The sequence below is a fragment of the Fistularia commersonii genome, chromosome 13 (genome assembly GCF_037954325.1).
Source record: "Fistularia commersonii isolate RoL2024-O1a breed Wild chromosome 13, RoL_Fcom_v1.0, whole genome shotgun sequence".
Lineage (NCBI taxonomy): Eukaryota > Metazoa > Chordata > Actinopteri > Syngnathiformes > Fistulariidae > Fistularia > Fistularia commersonii.
The window spans coordinates 16103990-16126149 of NC_141296.1; the positions used below are offsets into that span (position 1 = coordinate 16103990).

The 22160-nt window shown below is 53.3% G+C and overlaps 1 protein-coding gene across 4 annotated transcripts in view; it reads right to left on the reverse strand.

The window, feature by feature from the left end:
- Positions 1 to 19449, reverse strand: part of frmpd3 (FERM and PDZ domain containing 3) — a 71409-nt gene extending 51960 nt beyond the window's left edge. For 2 of the 4 annotated variants that reach the window (XM_086158349.1, XM_086158351.1), the window contains exon 1: positions 18871 to 19449. The gene's annotated coding sequence lies outside the window, so the exon portion shown is untranslated. Of the gene's footprint in view, positions 1 to 18547; positions 18581 to 18870 lie in introns of those variants that run through there. The other 2 variants (XM_086158347.1, XM_086158348.1) reach the window with 2 other exon arrangements.
- Positions 19450 to 22160: the final 2711 nt, after the last annotated feature.

Genomic DNA, 22160 nt, shown 5'->3' on the forward strand with positions numbered 1-22160 from the left:
TCGCCGGCGTTGTTGTTTTTCCAGGTTTTTCGATCAGTTGCAACGGAGCCCCCGAAGGCGTTATATCGCCTCCTCTCGATAAACATGAAATAAATAAAAGCCCCCGACTTCCATTCGAGGACAAAGTTGTGGTTTGGACGAGGCAATGCACGCGGACCGATAACGGCGGCGAGATCTCCACCGGGCGCCGCTCTGAAAGGGCTCGGCGACTCGGGCGGCGTTGCTTTCCATTGTAAACGGATCGCTCTCCACCGTGACAGGCCAAGCTCCAGAATAAGTAATGAAGCCGCGTCTTAAAAGCTGCAGGACGCGGCGGCGCGGGTGAGCCGTCCGGCGCTGGTTTGAAAAGCCAGATTGGCTGTTTCTGTCGAATGACTAGTTTAGCGGTTTCTCTCCGTCCGTCCGTACGTATGTAGAGAGCGAGGGCGAGAACATTTATCATTCAAATAACATTTGTATTGTGTATTGATTTTTCCCATCATCGATTAAAATGAAATTATTTATTTCACGCTTCTGCTCGAGTACGAACTTCGGTTGATTAAGACTTCGGCGTTCCTCCGTTCCCATCGATTCCACGCGCGGCGCGTCGGCGCCGAGCCCGCGGCTCTTTCCGCCGACTCTCCTCCCGTCCCGTCCCGCCGCGAACCATCGAACGAACGCGGTGATCTATGGCTCCGTCCCCGAGGGCGGATGGGTAATATGCAAAAAAGCTCAGTCTGCGCCGAGCAGGGGCCGTAAATTTTCACCGAGACGTGACGAAGTAGGAGGAGCCCACCGGGCTCGTGATTAGGAAGGGAGGGGACGGGGTCGGGTTCTGCACGGCGGAGTTCTGCCGCCTCAGCATCCCTGTCAGGAATCATTACGCCGTACTTTATGTCGCGCTATAAAGCCGGGATCATTAAAATCCTCCGCGCCGGATCACCGAAGCTCACCTCTCATTTCGACGGGAACGAGTACGGTCGCAGATCTCGGCTCGGCGGGCGAGGCGGGCCGGTGATCCCGAAGGTCGAGGTGAAAGAAATTGATTAGTTGCGGCAGGATGGGTCACGCCCCCAATCTACATGGGTACGTCTCTTTGCGTAGTCCGTCGCCGCAAATCTCCGGCAGTCCAAAGAGCGCCGCGCCGCCGATCAAAACCGAAGCGCTTCAAAAATACACAATGTTGCTCGCGTTTTGCCCCGTCTCCTGTCGTACGATGGAAGAGAGCCGCGACAAAAGCGTAATCCCGCACATCTGCTCGCTTGTCGGCGGCCCGCTTGCGCACGGACGGCGTTCTGCCAAGAGGCATCTCGGCCAACGACAATCAGCGCCGCTCACAGCGGCAGGGCGGTTCGGCGCCGGTTCAGGCGCGTCCCGTCTCCGGGCGCGTTACCGTCGCGTCGGCTCCGCCGGCGTCAGATCTCAGCGACTCTCCTCGATGCTCCCGCTAGCATGCGAGAGGCTCCTTCAGTTCCGGCCGACGGCGGGCAGTTTCTGGCGTATAACAGCCGGAGTCGAGCATCGATCTGCGCCGAAAGGGTTTGTTATGTTGATGAGCGCGTCTTTGTGCGGCGATCGGGCCGAAAAGAGTTTCTACGTGCAGAGGTGAGGAACGGCTATCCAGAAAGCTCCGGAAAAAAAACGAAACAATCGCGTCGTCGGATCTGAGATGCCGGAGTCTCAGCCCGAAACATATACGCCACCGTTCTAGCATACATGTTTTTTTCTTTGGGTTGTACATATGCATCCGTTTCCTGATGTCCAGAGCAGACCCGGGCATTTTACGGCCCGCTGGTTTGCATCCGGCTCGTTTTGCTTTTTCATTCGGCCCGTGAAACTATTTTCTTTGAATATTTTAAGAAGTATTTCTATCGCTATCGAATTTGAATGCTCCTCATTTTTTCCTTTTGTTTAGTTTTGTATGGATGATTGCGTGCGAAATCATGTCGGCGCATGATGTGATCAATGAAATGCCCCAAAGTCTAAATATTTAAATTGCAATTTTCATTTTGTTTCATTGACATGATACGGAGTTGACCGAGTTTAATGAAAAATGAAATAAGAAATGCGGCGTGCCAGCCAAAACAACGGCCCGCCCCTGTTCGAGAGCATCAGGCCGTGAAGAAAATTGCATTAATTATCATGAAAAAAGAACATCTGCATCAACACGAAATCCCTACAGGTCACAAAACCACATTCGGGCTACCGACGCTCCCGCAAACATCTGCTTCAGTGCCTAAATGCTCACGCTGCAAATCGCGAGGCAGTTGGGAATCCATATTTTACAATCAGTCACCAATACAAACTCACAAATGACTAAAGAAGACGGCGTTTCGGTAAAGGATCATTTCTGTGGCGAACAGACACGAGGATTTAATGTCGAGCCGCCGCTCGGATGTTCACCGCCGCAACTTGTAGGATTAGAGAGCTTAACCGATGCAAAGCGCATCTGCGAGCGGCACAGATCTGTTCATTGACTTACCGGGCTTTAAAACACAGCTTGTTATATTTATCTAACATTTTAGAAAGAATTAAATAAACAGCTGAAAAACAATAAAAGACAAAGCAACAAATACAATTGCAAAAGCTGAAAAGCCGAAGTCTCGTTCTCTCTGTTATTAATGTGCAGCCGGATTTTCTCCGGAAAATCGCAATCCTGCAGTCGCTTTGGTTTCATTCATTCATTCATTCGTTCATTCATTCATTCGTTCATTCATTCATTCATTCGTTCGTTCGTTCATTCATTCATCCATTCATTCATTCGTTCATTCATTCGTTCGTTCATTCATTTATTCATTCATTCATTCATTCATTCATTCATTCATTCGTTCATTCATTCGTTCGTTCGTTCATTCATTCATTCATCATCCATATTGCTTTTCTACTGTCACTGAGCGACAGGCGAGGTTCCCCCCGCCCCGGTCGTCGGCCACGTACGGAGACAAACAGCCGTTCAGAATACTCATAGAGCTTCCTCTCGTTCAGATGTCGTCGTTATGGACTTCTGCAAAGTATCAGCCGCGTGTGTTCTCATTATTTCTGGCCCTCCTTACACTCCCATCAACCTGTGCCGCACCCTTATTACTCTTAGAAACACCAGCCGCTCGGTCGCCACCCTGGAAAACGCTTCTTTTTTCCATCAAAACAATTGAAACAATGAATATATAAGAATACATTTATGTGGCAGAAATCCGCAATATAAAATCAGATAGAAAACTTTAAATCTGCGCTAGGGCGGGCGAGGGACAACGAAACAACGAGTCACTCCTCACTCCTCCTGGACAATTTCTGGTGTGCGGTGAAGGTCCTGCATGCCCTTGGCCTTGGAAGGACAGCGGAGAACCAGGACCGGAGGAAAGCGAGCATGGAATGGAAGCGGAGAAGGCAGAAGCCTTAAACTCGTCACCGCTGCGCAACGCTGGAAAGTTTCCAGAAAGCAGATGCTGCGCAGAGACAAAGACGCTATGATAAACTCACAGACTAAACCCATATTGATTCTTGGCGGCGTGATCATTATGGGACCGATCTCACATATTCAAAGCGCATTTTAGCGCCACGCTAGCATTACGTAATCCGAGTTTCCCGGAGCGCGTTTGAAGAATCTCGCTTCGGGGTTTTCGCTCCGTCCTCAGGGACGTCTTTTCTCCCCTCATCGCAGTGAGATCGTCTATTTCCACCGCTCTTCTTTTACAGTTCAGCGTTGCCGGCGGAAGCCAAAAACCTCCGGCGCTCAGCCGCATTAAGTCACACCTCCTCCGTGCATCACAGTGCGGCAGCTGGCTTGTCAGCATGAGCCTGGCGAGATGTTTAAACTCCCATTCTTCCCCCTTAAACTTATCGCTCGAGGAGCTCCCTCTCGCACAAACGGCGCCATCGTCAGTCCGGAGAAGACGGCGTAGCCTGCTCCGGAGCGGCACCTGGTCGGCGGCGCGCTCAGATCCTCCGCTTCCAGCTGCCGGGGACGATTCCGGCTCGGAGGTGGGGATTCGACGCTCGCTCCGGAGTTTCCCCGTCTCAAAATCGGGGGTTCGCGCGCGTTCATCTCGGCCGGTTCGAAGCTTAAAGCAAATAAGTGTCGACGTCTCTGCTGCGACTTCAAACAGCCGGCGCGCCGGAGATAAAAACATTAGCCAATTAGCGTGGCGTCACCGTCGTGCCGCACGCCGAGCCGCAATCGCGGGAGACGTCTTCCGTCTCACCATGCTTTCCGAGCGGAGACGGCTATCCGGAGAGCGTCTGTCCTTCCGGAGTAAAGAAGACGGGTCGCGCCGGGACGCGGGGCTCCGTCGGGTCGCTCGCGATCGGATCCTCTCCGACGGCTGGAGGCGAACCGGCAGCGGACACCGGCGAGTTTCTTCCCGACGTTTTGACAAAAATAAACAAGCAAAAGGACAAGAGCCGCACCGACTCTTTCACACAGGAGTCCTCGGTTGAGGCGCTTTTGTTGTCTGCTTTCACATCATGCATGATCAAAATGACATTTCGGACATCTTTGCAAAGCAGCGTGGGGGAAATAGTATCTTTGAAAATGCACCCGGCGGACTCCTTCAACACGCTCTGCTCTCGCAGAGGGAGGAAATCCCCGGCAGGCGGGGGGTCGGCGGGAAGGTATCAGGTATAAATTGGCGCGTGTGACACGCATCTCCAGTGTCGCTGCGAGGTTCTTTGCCGATTTAACGTCCGTCCCGCCAGCCAGAGGGAACGGGGAGACCCGTGGCATTCGAGGAAACTCACCAACAGGCAAATTTACGCGATGTTCCCTTTTTCGGGCTGAGACCGAAACATTTTCCATCGGTTCAAGAAGCAAAGTATCGCACAAAAGGAGGGACGGCAGTGAAAACGAGCCGTCGCTGAGGCCGGATCCTCCCCCTGGTCTTCATCTTCCTCGACGATACTGTTTTTTCACCGCACGCGACGACTCGCCAAAAAAAAAAAAAACCCTGAAATGCATAACTCATCGGAATACCAAGCGTTCAAAGTAAACACTTCACCGAAGCCTCCGTTTCCACACGCCGGCGTTACCACTCGTGCAGACCGCATTTTTTACCCAACTGCACAGGACAATATTGATATGATGAACATTTCACCGTTGGCACGGAAACCAAAGTGGAATTAGCTGTTCACGCTAAACATGCTACGAGTGCCTGTATAGATGTACCGCATGTATATATGTATGCATGTATATGTACAGACAGAGGGAGCGCATAGAGGTTAGCTGTTCTGCCTCGCTGCAAGAAGGTGCCTGGTGAGCTCGGGATGTTCTCGTTGCATCGGGTTATTATGGGAAATGTCGCGAAACAAGTCCGAAAGGAACCTCCGCGACGGCAGCCGAACGGATTAACGCTGTTACGTCGAACGCCGTGAAATCGGATCGGGCGATATTTTGTTTTTCAAACCCATTCCTTGGCTCGTACGGGAAACGATGGATCTCCGATCGGCGTCCCTCGAAAAATCACGGCTTTTGGGACTTTACGGGAACCCGAAAAGAGCGACGGGACACGTCGAGCTGCGGCGGCATACGAAACATTGCAGGAACCGGACTAAAAGCGACACATTAAGATAAACGGAACGGGCGAACCTGATGTATCCCCCCGTTTGCTTCGCATAACTACGTGTTTTTTTGCAATAATCCCTCTACTCGTTAGTCTTTGCGGGTCTTGAAAGGCTCGCAGACGATAGCAGTTTTCACATGAAGCTAAATCTGAGCAGAAAATTTTCCCCTGAGGATAATTCGAATTCAAAATGTGTAAGAAATCCCAGTGAGGTTGGCGTACGCTATTTTTGTCCCCGCTCCCTGACAATGGGTAATAATTAATGGCACAATCAATCCCGTTGTGTCGTGAAAAAAAGGACAAAAACCTAAATATCATGGGCAGATTGGAGAACAATGCTAGATTAAACCCCTTTCGTCGGTGTTGGACGCGTCTACGTTTTGCAGCTGCAAAAGCTGAATGGTGATTGTAGTTTAGCGGTCGTATACGCGCGGATTCCACCGGACTCTATTTCCACTTTCCCTTCCGTCAGCGACGGCGGTGCCGGCGCTCTACGCTTGTCATGCCCCGTGTTGTCGGCAGATTTGTCGGAAAGACGCGCTCCGCCGTGGAATATCTTTCACTGAGCCCGTGCTAACGCTGTTCCTCGGAGGTACGACGGGCCGTCGACGAAGGATTTGTCCGAATCCGGACTTTCCACCTCGGAGCCCGTGGCGGAGGCGAAACACAGAGAAAAAAGCGAGGCGGGGCAGCGCTCGACTCATTTAGCGTTTCTCTCCAGAAATTTCCTCTGCGACCTCGAGGTAGAGAGCGAACGTGGCTTCTTTATCGCTCGTCCGCCGCGGGATGCGGCACGACGTGGCGTTTCGGGGTGTTTCGGCACGCGGGAGAATCCGTCGGCGCCGAAGGAAGCTCTCGTGGCTTTTGATAGTGGCTGCGGTTTCCACGCTAAGTGTCTAAGTGTCCTTCGTTACGGTCCCTCGTCACAGAAAGTACTTTGCAGCTTGAGACGGGGCCGCCCACACCTGCAGTCCATTAATTAACCACAGGAGAGCTCCGTCTCAGCGGTGACTCCGGCTCCTCCATCTCCTCAAGCTCCTCAAGCTCCTCCAGCTCCTTCGGCTCCACGAGCCGCTGCGTCACATTCTGTGAAATTTCAGGAGGAGATGAATAATAACTGTCTGAGTCTCAAACCGGGAGACGTAAAGCGAATGACATGCAGGGAGACGGCAAAGGGAGACCTTAAAATTCAGCCCGGGTTCCTCCGGCTCTCTGCTTACGCCGCTGTGGTTTTAACTCCGCGGGCGAGGACAGAATGCCGAAAAGGGGACGCGGAATGTTCTTCGTACGTCGTGTCTTCGGATGTAAAACCGCGGCATTTAGGTGAAGCCGCTCATCCGGTCACATCCGGCGAAACGTACAGCAGGTTGGAGCCGGCGAGCGGACTGAGGTGGTTTGGACACGTACGGAGGGGGGACGGCGAAGGACGCCGAGGTCGGACCTTCCGGGCCGGAGGCTTCCGGGAAAATCAAATGAAGACAGTCGGTGTGCAGAGCGGAGGGTCGATGGAGGATTAGAAGCCGTACATCCAGCTTAGCCGCGGTGAAACTGGACGGCTGCGTTCAGCCCGATGAGCGGCGCCCGGGGAGCGGCTCGGGGTTCGGCGTCTCGCTCAACAACACTGCGGCTCGGCGGCGCCGGAGGAATCCGCCGTTCGGTTCCGAGCCGGCCGCCTCTCGGGGTTAAAGACGAACAGCGTCACCCTCCAAGCATCTGGGGTCGACAGGCCGCTGGCTGATTACGCTACCATCGAACATTTGTCCACAATGCGGTAACGATCCAAGTATCGACGGGTGCAGAAACACACTCGCGCATGACGCGCAGACCGGCGCTCTTGGATATCGTTTGACTGAAGGCAGGATGTGGTGAAGTCTCATTCAATACACAACGACCGTTCTGTTCCACTCAGGATTGACCTGTATTCCAGCCGACATCCTCCGCCCATCTTCTATTCGCGTGTTCTTGGACCGCAGGATGAAACCGGAAGCCGTGCGGCCGAAGCGCTAACCGCTGCGCCGCCAGCTTTGTTGAGATGATCCGCGTCCGTCGATGTTTGGCGGGACGTCGCGAGCGGCGGCGCCGTCGGCAAACATCGAGAGAAGAAAAAAACAGAAAGTCCTCCTCCTCGGAGGTCAAGGGAATCCCGAGTTGCGGTGGAAAGAAAAAATGCTTCTTTCTCTTGTAAACGTAACTTTGGAAGGTATTTTCAGACTCATCATGGACTCCTGCGCATCCTTATTTCATTCTTTTTAGCCTTTATTTTGTGCAGGATCCTTTTTTCCGTGTTACTTTTGTTCAGCACTGTTGCAGAGAGGAATGCGGTCAAACATCTAATAGGTATTGAAACAGTCAAGAATACGTCGGTGCCCGTCTTGAAGAAGCACATTCGCTCAGACTACATGTGACTATAAGGTCATCCTTTCATTCCCAATCATCCTATTTTATCAAATTTCAGCGGGAATGTCCTCATGATGCTCGCCGTTTCCTTCACAAGCTACTCGGATTCCACCGATAAGGGGAAGGGAGACTTGGTTCACGTCCTCCTCCTTATCTGCCGTTTTAGAGTGTTTCGCGAAAGTGTTTCTATCAAAACAAATCATTTCATAAAACATCAAACTCTCGAATCTCGTCTCCTGGAACACAAGCCTTTATAATATTTAACAGTTTGCAGAAGGACTGGGAACATCCAGCGATTAGCCGAATTTAGCGGTTGACAGAACACGATGTTGATCCTTAAATGTTATCGTTGGACCGTTGCATCGTTGCGTCGTTCGTTTCTTTTCAGGAATTTCCCTCCACTATCAGATACACCAGATGAGGACGGCGCTGCGTAAAACTAAATGACGTTAAACGCTTTCAACCGCTGTCGTTGGCGTGTTTCCGTGGCGCGATTGGGCGGGACACAAGGGGACATTGCACACCAGATAGCGTGTCCAAAAAAGAAAATCAGACATTGAAAGGACTGAACGTATGGGTATTGATTACCGATCAGCAGATCGCACTGAATGATTTCACCGGCCGACAGAAGAGATGTGGAGGTGGAGGGGTTGCAGGGTGATGGACAAAGAGGACCTTTCTCTATTTTCCTAAAAGAGTCTACAGCCATTGACATCCCTGTGTGTGTGTGTGTGTGTGTGCGTGTGTGTGTGTGTGTGTGTGGGTGTGGTTCGATGGAATCTTGCATATTCTGACAAAGGTTTGTAAGCTGCACATTGACACGCATGATGGCACACCGGCACATACGCCGGCATACGCAAACACACACACACACACACACACACACACACACACACACTCACGCAGGGCTCGCTGCGTCGGCGCTCTCGGTCAAAAAACGGCGAGTGAATTAACATAAAACCCTGTCGGTGCAGATTTCTAAAGCGGCGTCACCGGCATAAGCAATCAGTCAGATTAAAAGGCAGAGTGTCATATTCCGGCTCAGTCACAAATCATCCCGCTTTGCTCGGGCTGAAGCTCCTGTTTGTGCAGAGATGTGTCGTGTTGACAGAAGATTCCGGCGACGCGAATTCTAAAAAAAAACTCCTAATCTGCGAGGGAATTGTGTCGTCGGTGTTGTCCAAGTAGCAGAAAAAAAAACCCCCTCTTGTCTGCCCTGCGTCACAATACATAACCTACTGCGCATCTAACGTGTGCTGGCTACATGGGAGGAAAGTAATCGGATTATTCCCAAAGGTTATGTTTTTTTTTCTCTCTGCATTTTACTGTTTCTACACACACACAATCAAACAAGAAGATGCGGTTTGCGGCCGGACTCAATCCGAGACTCAAGCGGACGGTTTTGTTTGTCACGCGATACTTGGCTTTTTGGTGGTTCATTTAGAAAGCCAAGCAAGAGAAAAAGAAACCCCGAAGCCGTCTGCAGTCTGTTGGCCGGTAACCGGTGCCGTAATTATCATCGGGCTTGATAGGCGTGCTGCTGAGCCCTTCCTTCGTGTCAGCGGCCAGGTCATCGGGGTTTTATCTGTGCCAAACTGTGCTTACATTTCTACAAACAGATTCATTTGACCCCCACATTTAGCTCTTACTAGTTCAAAATCGAAAAAAAAAAAGCTCGTGGAAGTGGCGCAGCGACGCTCACGGCCATCTTGTGGTGGCAGCGTGGCTCCGAGCCAGGATCTTCCCATTAATAATCCAAAGCCGTGGTGTTATTGACTCCGTCTGCGGATCTGAAATTGCCCTCATTGCAATTTCAGATTGGAAGGAACCAAACAGCGGTCGGCGGAGGCGAAACTAAAATGCCATTTAACACGTTTTGTCTTCAAATGTTTGCTTTAAGGCGGTGTTTTTCCAAAGGAAAGGAGGTCCGAACACTTCCAGGCCCGCCGTTGTCACATTGCTAGTTTCTTAGTTTCGCATTGTGTGTTTCTGTGGATTTTGCTAAGACGCTCGATCGCGCTGTTATCATAATGCAGATTTTGGCGCGTCGCTACCGTCGCCTCCAGCGTGATATCCCGCCGCGGAGGTATTTCCCTCGCCCCAGAGCTGCTCTGGGTTTGGGCGAGGCTGGCGCGAGTGTCGCACGTCTCGCCGCCCGGGGACCCCGGAACTGTTGCAGACACGATTTTGTGGCTTTCGGCATAAAGTCTGAGCTGTCATATCGTCGCACACCAAACACTTTCAGTGTCACTAGCAGTTAGAGTTGAGCAGAAAACACACACACACACACACACACACACAAAACTCCTCTGCGTATCCTGGTTCTGATGACATAACATCTACAGCGTCGGTTTCATCTTTGGAACGGAGATTTCCTTTAATTCAAAGGCTTGAAACCAGAGAGAGAAAAAAAAAGAAGGCGCACGGCGGGTTGAAAAAAAATCCGTCTGGCATCGGCGGTTGCGACGGCGAGGCGGTGGCCCGGACGGTTTCTGACCCGGTAATAATCGCAATTAATTCCTATCAGTATAAATATTTCACGAAGGCGTTTTAAAACCCGTCTACGTCGACGTCGGAAAGCTATTTATACGCCGAGCTTCCTTCTTTTCATCCCGAACGTATCGTCTCATGTACTTTTAGGAGACTCTCCCCTGCAGAACCTGGATCTCGCTCACCCGCCGTCTCTGTTTACCCGAGAAAAGGTTCCTCTGATTTCAGTCGGGTTCAAATGATGATGTTTTGCCTCGGCGCGTCGCGTCTCACCGGAAAGTGTTTTTTTTTTTTCGTCTTCTCGTATTGTTTTTCGACGAGCGAGGCAAAAGCGCTGATGATAAAGGCACCGCCGGAGAAACTACGTGGCACTTCATCTATAAATGTAATTGTTGCCTTTGGAAAAGGCCTCCCTTTCATACGGTGTGAACTTCAAAGGGAGCGCCGAGTCTTTATAAATGCATTAATGGGGTTAATGGCTTGAAAATCTCCACATTATTACCTCCACCCGGGGTGGAGCAGGGATTTCGGTGACGCCGGGCCCGGCCGACGGGGGACATTAAAGTAACATCTCGACGCGAGCGCTCGTCCCGAGAGTCCGGAAGATTCTAATGGCGGGGAAATTGAATTCCAGGAAAATAAACATATTTATTTTTTGGGCGATTCAATTATTCCGAGAGAAACGGCGCGCCGATAGCGTGCGTGGTTTTCGCGTTTTCCACGCGTTCGTTTCCAAGCTCGCCGATGGATTTCACGAGCCGGCGCTCCGAGAGGAGTCCCAGAATAGTAATCGCCGCCTCTGACGCCGGCAACACGCAAGGTTGTGCGTCGGCAATGATGAATGTCCGGGACCGACCGTGCGCTTCACGTGCTGGTTAATGACTTTACCTCCGCAACGCCTCCGGCCGTGATGGGAACGTGTCAACCGAGGGGACGCCGTGTTCACTCGCGGCGGAAGTGTCTACTGTGTAGAGCAGCCTTGGGTTTCTGACCGCATGAGGTACGATAAAAGGCAGAGGTGCGTCGGACGGACCGCTACGGGTAAAATCAATACAGCGAAAGCGAGGCGCGCGAGAAGGACATTCACCCGGAGGCGGATGCGAAGGGCTTCGGCCGGCGTCAAGGAGGAGACGGACGCTTTCGTCGGATCCGTGTCGGCGTCCGCCGGGAACGTCGGCGTGTCACAAGGCCTCGTTTTAGAGCCGCGACAGGGTCGGCGCCGGGATACCTCGAGATTAAATCGGGCGATTCGACCCTTCCTCCGGTTATTTACGGCCGCGAGTCGCCCCGTTTTGATTGTAATAATGCCGGCGCACGGAGAGGTGAGTATTTTTTTAAACCTCAAAAATGTCTGGAAGTAACTTCAATTGAATACAGTCCTGTTTTTATGTTCCTGTCTGGAAGGGCCTTTTCTGGCAGAACATTTCCGGTGAAGGGTGAACACCGTGACGGTGAAGATAAACAGAGGTTTATTTTAGAGCGGTGCATCATCGCGCTCCCTGTGGGCGCCGCCGACCCTCTCCAAACATTTCAGGTGATATAAGTTGCCATCACGCTTTTTAGACGGAAACGCCGTCAAGATCGTCGACGACGGAACGCGTTCTTGGAGAAAACGTGCCGAAGCGTCGACTCTTTATCGGTCACAACGATCTCGACGGATTCGTTCATCGGCGGACGTATGTGGACGCGCGATGCCCAGAAATCGCACGCAGACTCGAGCTCTTTACCCATTTGTTTAGATATTATGTTTTGCTTTTTGCGAGATGGAACAAACAGACAGCGGTGAAAACGTACTCCCGCTCCGGCAGAGGAAATGATGCGACGGCCCGCAGCTACACTATGTTTGCACCGTTTGAAACAAAACAAAGCAAATAAAGTTGAGCCGAGCGGCAAGGTTTGCGCCGTTGCGTCCGGTATTTTTCCGAAGGGCACACATCCGGAGCCCGACTTTTAAATGACGTGAGGATCGTACGGACGCCCCGTTCATAAATCTTTATTTGTCGTTGGACCGGGAATGAGCTCTCTCTCCTTCTGCCGTCCTGTAATTTGTCCCGGTTGGAAAGCCGCTTTGCCCGTTACATCTGGGAATTTGTGAAAGTAAAGGGCACGCGCGGTTTCCGGAGAAAGATTCATTCATATTCATCTCGTTACTCCGATATTTCTCGCCCCGGTAACATCGGCATCTTATTACTGTATTTCCTTTTTTATTTTTTTTCCAAATTCGATTTTTTTTTTTTTTGCCTCCGGCGGAGATCTCACTTCAAGCTCGGTCGCTTTGCTTCTCAGACGCAGCGGGCTGAAACAGCCGGTTGTCACGGGCGACCGCGAGACCGCGAGAGCAGCCGAGCGCCGGCGAGTGAGACGTTTCGCCCAGCCGGTCCCGGTTTTATCTCTCGGACCGTTTTCCGTAGAACTCGCGGCGACTCGGAGGACGGCTCTCCGTCTGCCGGTTTTGATAAATCTTGCTCGGGATGATGGTCTCCATGGAAACTACATTGGATTTTTGTTTCCGTTTTGCACGGTGAACACCTGTTTTAAGTCTCATCGGCCGTCGGGAGCGTGCACGTGAGGTTGTGGGGCTCGATGGCGGCCGGGGATCGTCCGACAGAACGGAAACGGCCGCGTCGGGCCAAAAAAGGAAAAATTGCGTTCAAGCGGCCGTGGAGCGGCTCGAGACACAGCAGCAAATACATTCAGTGGCAGAATATTTTTGCGGTGAAAACGGGCGGGTTTGAAAATAAATAGCTTTGCCAAAGGAGGCTGCCGTTAAGTTCCTGCCTTGGGTTTCAACAGGGCGACGGCGTCGTAAACCGCCGAGGTCCCTCACAGTGACAGCTTAGCGATGAAGGTAGCGTAACCTTTTAAAGGTTACGGACAGGAAACGGGAACAAAGAATTCTGCGATGGCGTTCACGTGGTCGGCGGCGATCGGCGTCTCTCACGCAGAGCAGAACACCGCGGTCTGGCGAAGATGAATTCAATCCTTATAAATCAGGGATTAGAAATATGAAGCCGCATGGCTGGAAGGGCTCCGTCTTCTAGCCGTTGTTTCCGAAAAAGCCTGGACGTCGACGAAACGTTTGTCTTCGTCAGAGAGTCGGCCTGCCTTTTCACGTGCGCTATCGTCAATCACAAGCACTTATGCGACACTTCATTAACTGCGGATGCTTTTCTGAAGCATTTTGTTTGTTGCAAAGTCTGACCTCGTCCTTTCTCTTTTCTTATCCGCACATTTCGTCCCGGATGACGCGACGCTTTAGACGCCGGATCGAAATCCTTCCGCTTAATAAGACTGAAGATAGCGATCGGCGCTTGGATTTGAAGCGCGAGCCCGGCGGGGGAGGCGGCGCGTTTGAGGTTGTGCATTCACTTGGCCCTCCGAGGTTCCTGCTTAACGGTCGGTGTAATGTGTTTGCAAGGCTGAAGTAATCCGTGTTTCTGCCTCGCGTCTCGACGACCTCCGCCAACGTCGCACATCCGTGCAAACTCTACGTTTTATCAAGAGACTGTTTTTATGGCGCGCTTTTATGAACCTTACCGCTTTGTTGAAACTTTTTGAGGCATTTGTCGCATTGACCTCTAAATGTAACCTTCTCTTCTCTGGGAATGAAAAGCGAAAAGAAAAGTGGAGCGATAATCGTGGCAAACAAACTGAACTAAAGCAAAGGCAGAGCATGAAAAATCCCAGCAAAATAAGAAAATGGAAGCACTGAATAACATTAAGACTCCTCTTAGTGCAGGTGGTGGGCGAGGGTGTGTGAGGGTGGGTGAGGGTGGGCGAGGGTGTGTGAGGGTGATGTGAGGGTGTGAGGGTGTGTGAGGGTGTGTGAGGGTGAGGGTGTTTGAGGGTGTGTGAGGGTGTGTGATGGTGATTTGAGGGTGTGAGGGTGTGTGAGGGTGGTATGAGGGTGTGTGAGGTTGTGTGAGGGTGATGTGAGGGTGTGTCAGGGTGGTGAGGTTGTGTGACGGTGTGTGAGGGTGGTGTGAGGTTGTGTGAGGGTGTGTGAGGGTGTGTGAGGGTGGGTGAGGGTGTGTGAGGGTGTGTGAGGGTGATGTGAGGGTGTGAGGGTGTGTGAGGGTGTGTGAGGGTGAGGGTGTGTGAGGGTGTGTGAGGGTGTGTGAGGGTGTATGAGGGTGTGTGAGGGTGTGTGAGGGTGCGGTCTGCATGCAGAGCAGAGCAGACCTGCAAGCTTTGCAGTTTAGGGTGATGAAAAGAATAATATAGCGAAAACAAACCAAACTAAGTTCTCAGAGAGATGAATTTCCCCAAAAGGTGTTTTCAAAAGTGTGAGTTACGGCACAATTTCAGCCTCCTTTTCAACCGACTTGGAACAAACTATTATCAACTCTGTGCACCAGAGACAGGATGGAGAGGACAAGCCTGGACAAACAGTCCCAGACTGGAAGATCAGCAGCAGCAGCAGCAAAACGCTGCTGGTGCAGGAGTTTGTGCTTCCGCCTGACAGAAAGAAGGTCCCCGCTTGCATTCTGGGGGCCTTTGTGGGCGGAGTTTCCCTGTCCTCTGCATGTCTGCATGGTGTCCTCGGCGCGTGGAGGTTCACGCAGGAGATCGCACACCTCCCGGATGTGTGAAGGAGAGGCCGAATGTTCGTAGGTCTAAAAGACGCAGGAATGAAAGGGGCGACGCTCGTACGTCTGCGTGACGTGCGAGTGACAGCGAGCGTTTGAGGGAATGAGTGTGTGACCGGTCGCACATCTCTGCATGTGGCCCTGCGATTGGCCGGGGTGAAGCCCGCTCTCGCCCAATCGCGTCCGGGATCGGCTGCGGGCCATCGTGTAGATAATGAACAAATAGTGATAACGATAATAACGATCTTTTATACAACATCGCGAGTTGTTTTCATTTCAACCAGTTTAATGTTACTTAAAGCAGATTGAAATTTGCCACGAGGCGATCGTGTTGTCCTCATTGTATCTGCAAAACATGACACATCCTGTAAACGGTCAAAGAATCCACAGTGACTCACTCTCCGGCTCGGCAGCTCTGAATACTGAGCGGCCGGAGCGCATCGGCGGGCCGGCGAGGAGCAGCGGAGGGCGCAAGAATCAACGCGGCCGTAGGTTCCCAAACGCCACGTGTTATATAAGCATTAAACCGTGATTCATAACCAAAATACGAGGAGGAGAGGAGTCGGGGAGGTTGATTTGAACGCGCTGAAGACAAAAGAAAACGGCTAAATTCCAGCGAGAAAAAAACCCCAAAAGGACGTTATTGACCAATTCCGTGTTTGGCCTTAAATAGAGAAGCAAGAAGGTGCGTCCCGTTGACCCTCTCCCCGTGCAGCGGCGTGCGCCGAGTAACCCCACGCCGGAGGCCACGACATCTGATCGAATGAACCTCTGTCTGAGCCGGGAAACATCTCAGAGTTCCGGATGACCGGCATGGACAGGCCTTATTCGGAGACAGAGTGAGACGGGCTGCACCGCAAGAGCATCGCCGCTTCTGTCGAGCCATTTCCGAACGCGACCCGGCGGGCACGTCCACGGAGCATCTTGTCTCATCTTGTCAGTTGCGAGCCGATTCTTTCCCGGATCCTCAAACCCCCGTATGTTAGCTCAGAACGGGTTTGAGAGCGCGACGGCTACGATGAAGGCCGACGTAGCCCGTCTGGGGAAGGATCCCAGAAGAGAAAGACCAAAGGACGCGCAAAGACAAACACCGCTGCGGCGCCGCCGCCCGCCGAACCGCAACTCTTGCGGAATGAGAGCGAGGCTTCGCCGCCGCCGCCGCCAACTTCCTCTTTATTTACCTGAGCGTGCATCCCGGACCCTCGCAGCTCCCGCGCCGCGTTCAGTTTGAGCAAGTAGCATCATAAAATCTAACTTTTTTTACCAGCGCAGATGATGTGGATAGAGAGACTTGCATATCAGCTGATGTTCTGCCTGCACGGTGCAGCGGCGGAGGCGGTTACTGAAGCTAAATGCCAGACAGTCAATTGTCCCCTTCCAGGGCCCGTTTACAGCCGAAGGATAACGTTCTCTGTGTTTGAATCAATGCTCCTTCATTAACAAGCCGAAGGCGCCAAGATTTTGCAATTAGACGCGGAAAACGTCTATATGTCGCTCGCGGAGGGATTTTAAAACATTTATATGATCCTGGATTGCAAAGCGGAGTTTCTTAGTTTCGGTCCCGGATGCACCGAGAGGGAAGACGAAGCCTCCGATCAAAGGCCCGCCGTTTGGAAGACGCGGGCTATCGTACTTATCGACAACGATCACTCGATAAAGTGAAAACAATAAACGCTTCGGCTGAAAGCGACGGAAAAGCGGCGAAAGTATCGATACCTTCGAGGAAACGCGATAATAGGGGAAGAGCGGGCTTGGTTTCGTCGAGCAGATGGTCTCCTTTGCGGGAGCGACGCGTGCGAGGCTTTACAGAGTTTTCTACAACAAGGGGAGGAAAACATCCTCCCGACACGAGTTCTGCCGGAGCTGCTCGATGTGCATTCCAGCAACAATCGTTGGCGTCCGAGCCGACGAGATTGTTGATTGCTGTGATTATAAACATGATCTTGGCGGCGGCGCCTGACACGAGTGTGTGTGTGTGTGTGTGTGTGTGTGGGGACGGCGGTACGCCCCATCAAATGCACTGCGGAAACACAACGCCGACTCTTTGCGTATGATTTCACAGAGGTCGTCACGGGCCGGTCCGCCCTCACGAAACGCAACACGGCCGACGTTATCGTCGCCGACGCCAGATGGGCGACGCCCTTGTAGCGGGAGCCTCAAACCGCGGGGCGTGACGTTTTGACGGACCCCGCGTCGGCGGTCCTCGGCGCCAAAAGGCGCCTTTGAATCGAAAAGGCATTTCGATTTGAAGGAGACGATCGTGTAATGAGCTCTCGAAAAGGCACGCCTTGTCATTTCTCAGCGATTCGCTCCGGAAAACCGTCCGACGTCATTCTGACGGGACTCGGAATTGGATTTCAACGATGTTTTTGTTCGGTGCGGAAGCCGAAGCGTACGCTGATGCGACGCGCTCCGTCTCTACAACCTTGGGGCGGCTCTGCCTCTTCGGTGACTAAGCGAAATCGTCAGTCGAGGTAAAACCACGGCCGTGTGCGTCGGTGCAACGTACAGGACGGCTTGCGGGGGCTGTGAGTGTGCCGGGGATGGCATCCCAGACCCTAACATGGCATTAGCGCGTTTGTAGAGCGGCGATACACGCGAAGGGAAAAGACCAAGTAACTTCCCCTGGAGTCCGGTCGTATTTGTGCACCCGCATCGAGGAATGTCTACAATCAACACGGCCGCGGGATTCCTGAAAATGCAACCGAAGCCCAGATCTAATCAGCCCGGAGCGTCCGTCCCACCGAGCAGTGACCCTCACCGCCGGGCTCTCCGGACAGATGTTGCAATACGGCCTTTAAAATCGAGCCGTAAATCAAGCGGCGGCCACCGCGAAGCGCAATTCGTAATGGGACGTGTCGATGTTTTTTGGCGCGACGGACGCATCGCCGCCGGGATAAATCAGGCTATCGAAAGTCTTGCTTTGCTCTTCGGTCCGCCCATTTCCGACCGCTCCTCCGTCTACACGCGGCTCCATAACGTGCTCGTCCGCACGATGAGATCGGTGGCGGCGTGGAAGTAACGGCCCTCCTTCTGTGGAGCGAAGCCCTGCGCCCGGTGATGTATGCTCCCTGCGACAGCACCGGACAGCTCATCTCTCTCAGCCATAGGCGCCACTGAATAAGCACACCCAGCCCGGGCCAATCTCTGAAATGCACTTTGGGGCCGCCGCCGCCGCCGCTCCGTCACTGACATCTGCAGAAAAGCCGACGCGCCGGAACCAATTTCTGTTACGTAATGATTCCGGGAGGATGTCGGGAGAGCGAGACCTTCTGTTCGAGCCTTTGTTTCTTCGGTGTGCGGACGCTCCAAAGTTTCCACGGCGGTCTTACATCCCGACCGTGTCGATTCGTTCCCGTTAGTAATTCTAGTCCGAGTCCTTTTCACCGTTCTCTATTATCAGCGGCGTAAAGACTTCTCCGTCGGAATTTTTTCAAACGCTCGCATCCTCGCCGCCGTGCGTCCTCCGGACACGGACCGAAAAACTCCAAACATGCACGAGTCACAAATGACGCACGGACGAAACGGCCAAACGGTCACCTTTCATAACGGACGAAGCCCACGGGACGGGATTGACGGGAAACGTCACGGACGTCGAAGCTCTATTTTTCCCTTCGTCTCCTCATTTCCTCGCCGACGTTCCCCAGACGTGTGACGGAGATCGGACCGCGTCCTCCGGGAGACGTAGTCCGTTACCACGCCGCCGCGGCGGCACTCATCCACACACCCGTTCACCTCGCTCATCGATGACCATGCAGCACGACGGCGCGCGCGCACGCAACAGATGAATTAATGACGACGCATGCGTGCGGATCGACATCCGCGGAAATACATCCGTGCGGCTCCGGCTCGCTGCCTCTTACCTGGGTTGGTATTTTTTGTGTGTGCGAGAGCGGCGGCGGCGGCGGCGGCGGCGGCAGCGGCAGTCCTTCCCACCACGGCTGTGGTTAATTAAGATGCCGGGGCCACACGGTCATGCTCTCCCACATGTGCGCGCATCTGCGCGGAAGCTCCGAGGTCGTCTCCGTGGCCGTCGGGCGGCTGAACGGGAGGGACGGGGGATCAGACGGTCGTCCCGGCCGGCAGCCCGGTCTGGCGCGTCTCCCGGCGTCTCCTGCTCACCCGGGTCATTCCTGCCGTCCCCTCAGCAACTGCGGAACCGGCGAGCGAGCGTTCAGAAGGGTGGGAGGTGCTTAAAGGACGAAAAAAAAGAAGAAAAAAAAAACCCACGGCAGAGCGCCTCCTCCTCGTACATGTCAGAATGCGGCCACCGGACACGCTACGCCATCCCCGCTGCTACTCCATCCCCCGTTCGCGTCTCACGGCCGGCTCCGCTCCGCACTGCGAGGGGAAAACACAGCGTCGACGCCGCCCGCGGCCACGGGCTCGGAGATGCCGAGGCAATCTGAGAGAGAGAGGGAGAGAGCGAGAAAGACAGGGAGAGAGAGAGGGAGTGCGGGAGGTAAAGCAAGAGAGGGAGGAAAAAAAGGAGCCTGCATGTGAGAGCGGGGGAGGGAGAAGACGGGAAAGGTTGTTTGCTTTTCGTCTTCGTCAATCAATCGGTCAATCAGAAATGCGCGGCGCCCGCCCGAGTTAATGAGTTGCCGCCGCCGCCGCGAGGCGACAGTGGCGTTTCGCCTCACGGTTCCTTTACGTGCTTGCGAGTCGGTAACGAGCCCGCGCTCAAAAGCTCGTTTTGTACACGGATGTCGGAAACCCCGATCCGGACGTGGGCGACGCGGCGACGGAAAGTATCGTTCCTCTGCGAAAGGCCCGAGGGAACCGTATACCCGCGAAAAACACCCGGGCGCAAATCTCACGGAGGGAGAATAAGTCCAAGAAACTCCCGCCGCGAACGAGCGAAAGGCAGCTGTCGTATCTGATTAGTGGGGGCGACGACCAGGAGCCAGAGGGAGCCGGATGAGAGGTGAACCGTCGAGGCTTAGTTTCACAGAGCGCCTGCTCGGTTTTGTTCTCCGAGCGCGCCGTCTGGCTGCCTGGAGAACCCCAGAGCGAGGCCGGGAATGATAAAATGAAGGAGAGTGGAGATGGGGAGATAGGATGAGGAATAGTTTCTGAAACCAGAGCGGAGGAGGCTTTCTGGCACTCTCCATCTGATAAGAGCGCGGGGACATTTGCGTAAGCGCAGAAGGCGCGCGGTAAACTTCTTCATCTTTAGAAATTCAAATCTCTTCCCTCTTTTTGTGCATTTTTGTTTCGACCCCTTCAGCTCTCTCGCCCACCTCCCTTCGGCCGGGCCGGGAATCGAACGGGCCCGAATGTAGCTTCGATCCGAGAATCGCGTAGAAACACGAGAAGGGAAAACGACACGCCGGCTTTTAGACGATCTCCCTCGATTCTTCGCCAAACTGAACGCGCGCGAGCTAAACTTTGGATTTCCGGGGCTGCGGAACCCCCCGGTGCAATCGCCGAAGGTTCAAGAGGCGACGAGGTTCCCGACGACAGTCCGACGCCTCGTTTTCCTGACGGCTTATTAAGAGCCGGAAAAAACCTGCCAAGAGTACGAGGGAACTCGGTCGGGACCGCCGAGCCTCGGCGCGCCGCCGCGCGACATCCCTGCACAAAAGGCTCATCGAAGAGAGCAGGTGGTTCCGACAGTCATCTCTGACGCCCAGCTGTGTTCGTGTGACGCCGCCGCTGTTAAATCAGCCTTCAACAACGAGCGGCTGCTCCCGTCTCACCGGCGGCGTGACTGTCTTCGCCAATGTGTGTGTGCGCGTTGGCGCGTGTGCGCGGGGTGAGGGGTCGGGGGGTAATTATGCATGAGGAAGACGGTTGTTTGCAGAGGATTAGCAGATGGCGATGCCCACTCGCTCTTACGCTGCTGGCAGACCTTTCCTTGAAACGAACGCGCACTTAACGCGAGGCGAGACGACCGAGAGGCGAAATGCGGATTTTCAGCCGGTCCGGGAACCCGCTAAGAGGAGGTGCGGTTATGGTGGAAAATTGATATATTCGCTCGAGTGGTATTTTTGGCGCTGTTTTACATCCGTCCATTTCTGATCCGAGATTTGCCAATCGCGGATTCGGCATCGACCGCCGCACCTGTCAGTCAAAGATAAGGCAGTCGAAATCTCCCCCGACTCCTTTGTTAAGACTTTCCCTTCACACGTTTACCCCCCCGGCCGGCATAATCGCCGTTACCGCGGCGTGAGATTTATCTGTTCTTCGGCAACCTCGTTTTTTTAATTGAACTGTCCGTCAGCCGAACGTGTCTAACCAGAGGGGTTTGATGGAATTCACTCACTTTACCGTAGTGTGTCATTCGGGATGATTTATTAAACGATTCTAAGATTCTGAGGTTTTTCCAGCCCGGAAAGTCTGGCGTTAGACCTCATTTTGCCCGACAGAAACAATCGGAAAATCGACGCGGCGTCGCCGGACATCCAGAAAGGCATACTCTGAGCATTTATATGTTGCTTTGAGTATTCGCAGCCGTGTTTCCATTTTCTTTAGAAACATGTGTTTTACAGATTCGCCAGCCGTGCCCCGGGACTCCGCCGGGTCTTTTCTGAAACGCATTTCATGTCCACCGCATTTCACGTCCGCTGCAGAAATGTCCCTTTCCGGCACAAGAACCGTATTTCGAATGCCGAAAGCGTACGTTTTCAAAGTTCGGCCGGCAAAAACAAATGGGTTCCGTCGGTAAACACGCAGGAGGCTCGCGCTCGCCGGACGGATTCTGGATTCTGGATTCCGGTCCTGGTCGGACGCAGACGTCCGGCGCCGTGACGGGACGTGGCCAAAGCGTCTCGGTGGGCGAGTCGGGCTCGAGTTCTGTCGCGACGATATGTTCAGTAAAGGCCCGAATACGACATCTTGCCATCCCATCGAGGCAGGAGCGGGCAAACTACGGCCCGCGGGCCACATCCGGCCCGTTGGTCTTTTTCATCCGGCCCGCCAAAGATCGGTACAGAATTCATACTTGATGTGAACGATTGAAGGATTGGATCAATGAATGTTGGAGCTCAAACAGGAGATCACTTCATTTTTGGAGCTACTTGAGAATTTTCCCGAGCTGAATGACACAGATTAGCTTTGTGATTTAGCCTTTACCGTGGACGTACCGACACGCATGAATGAGCTGGACGTGGAGCTACAGGGGAATGAAATGCAAGCAAACGTCAGGGCT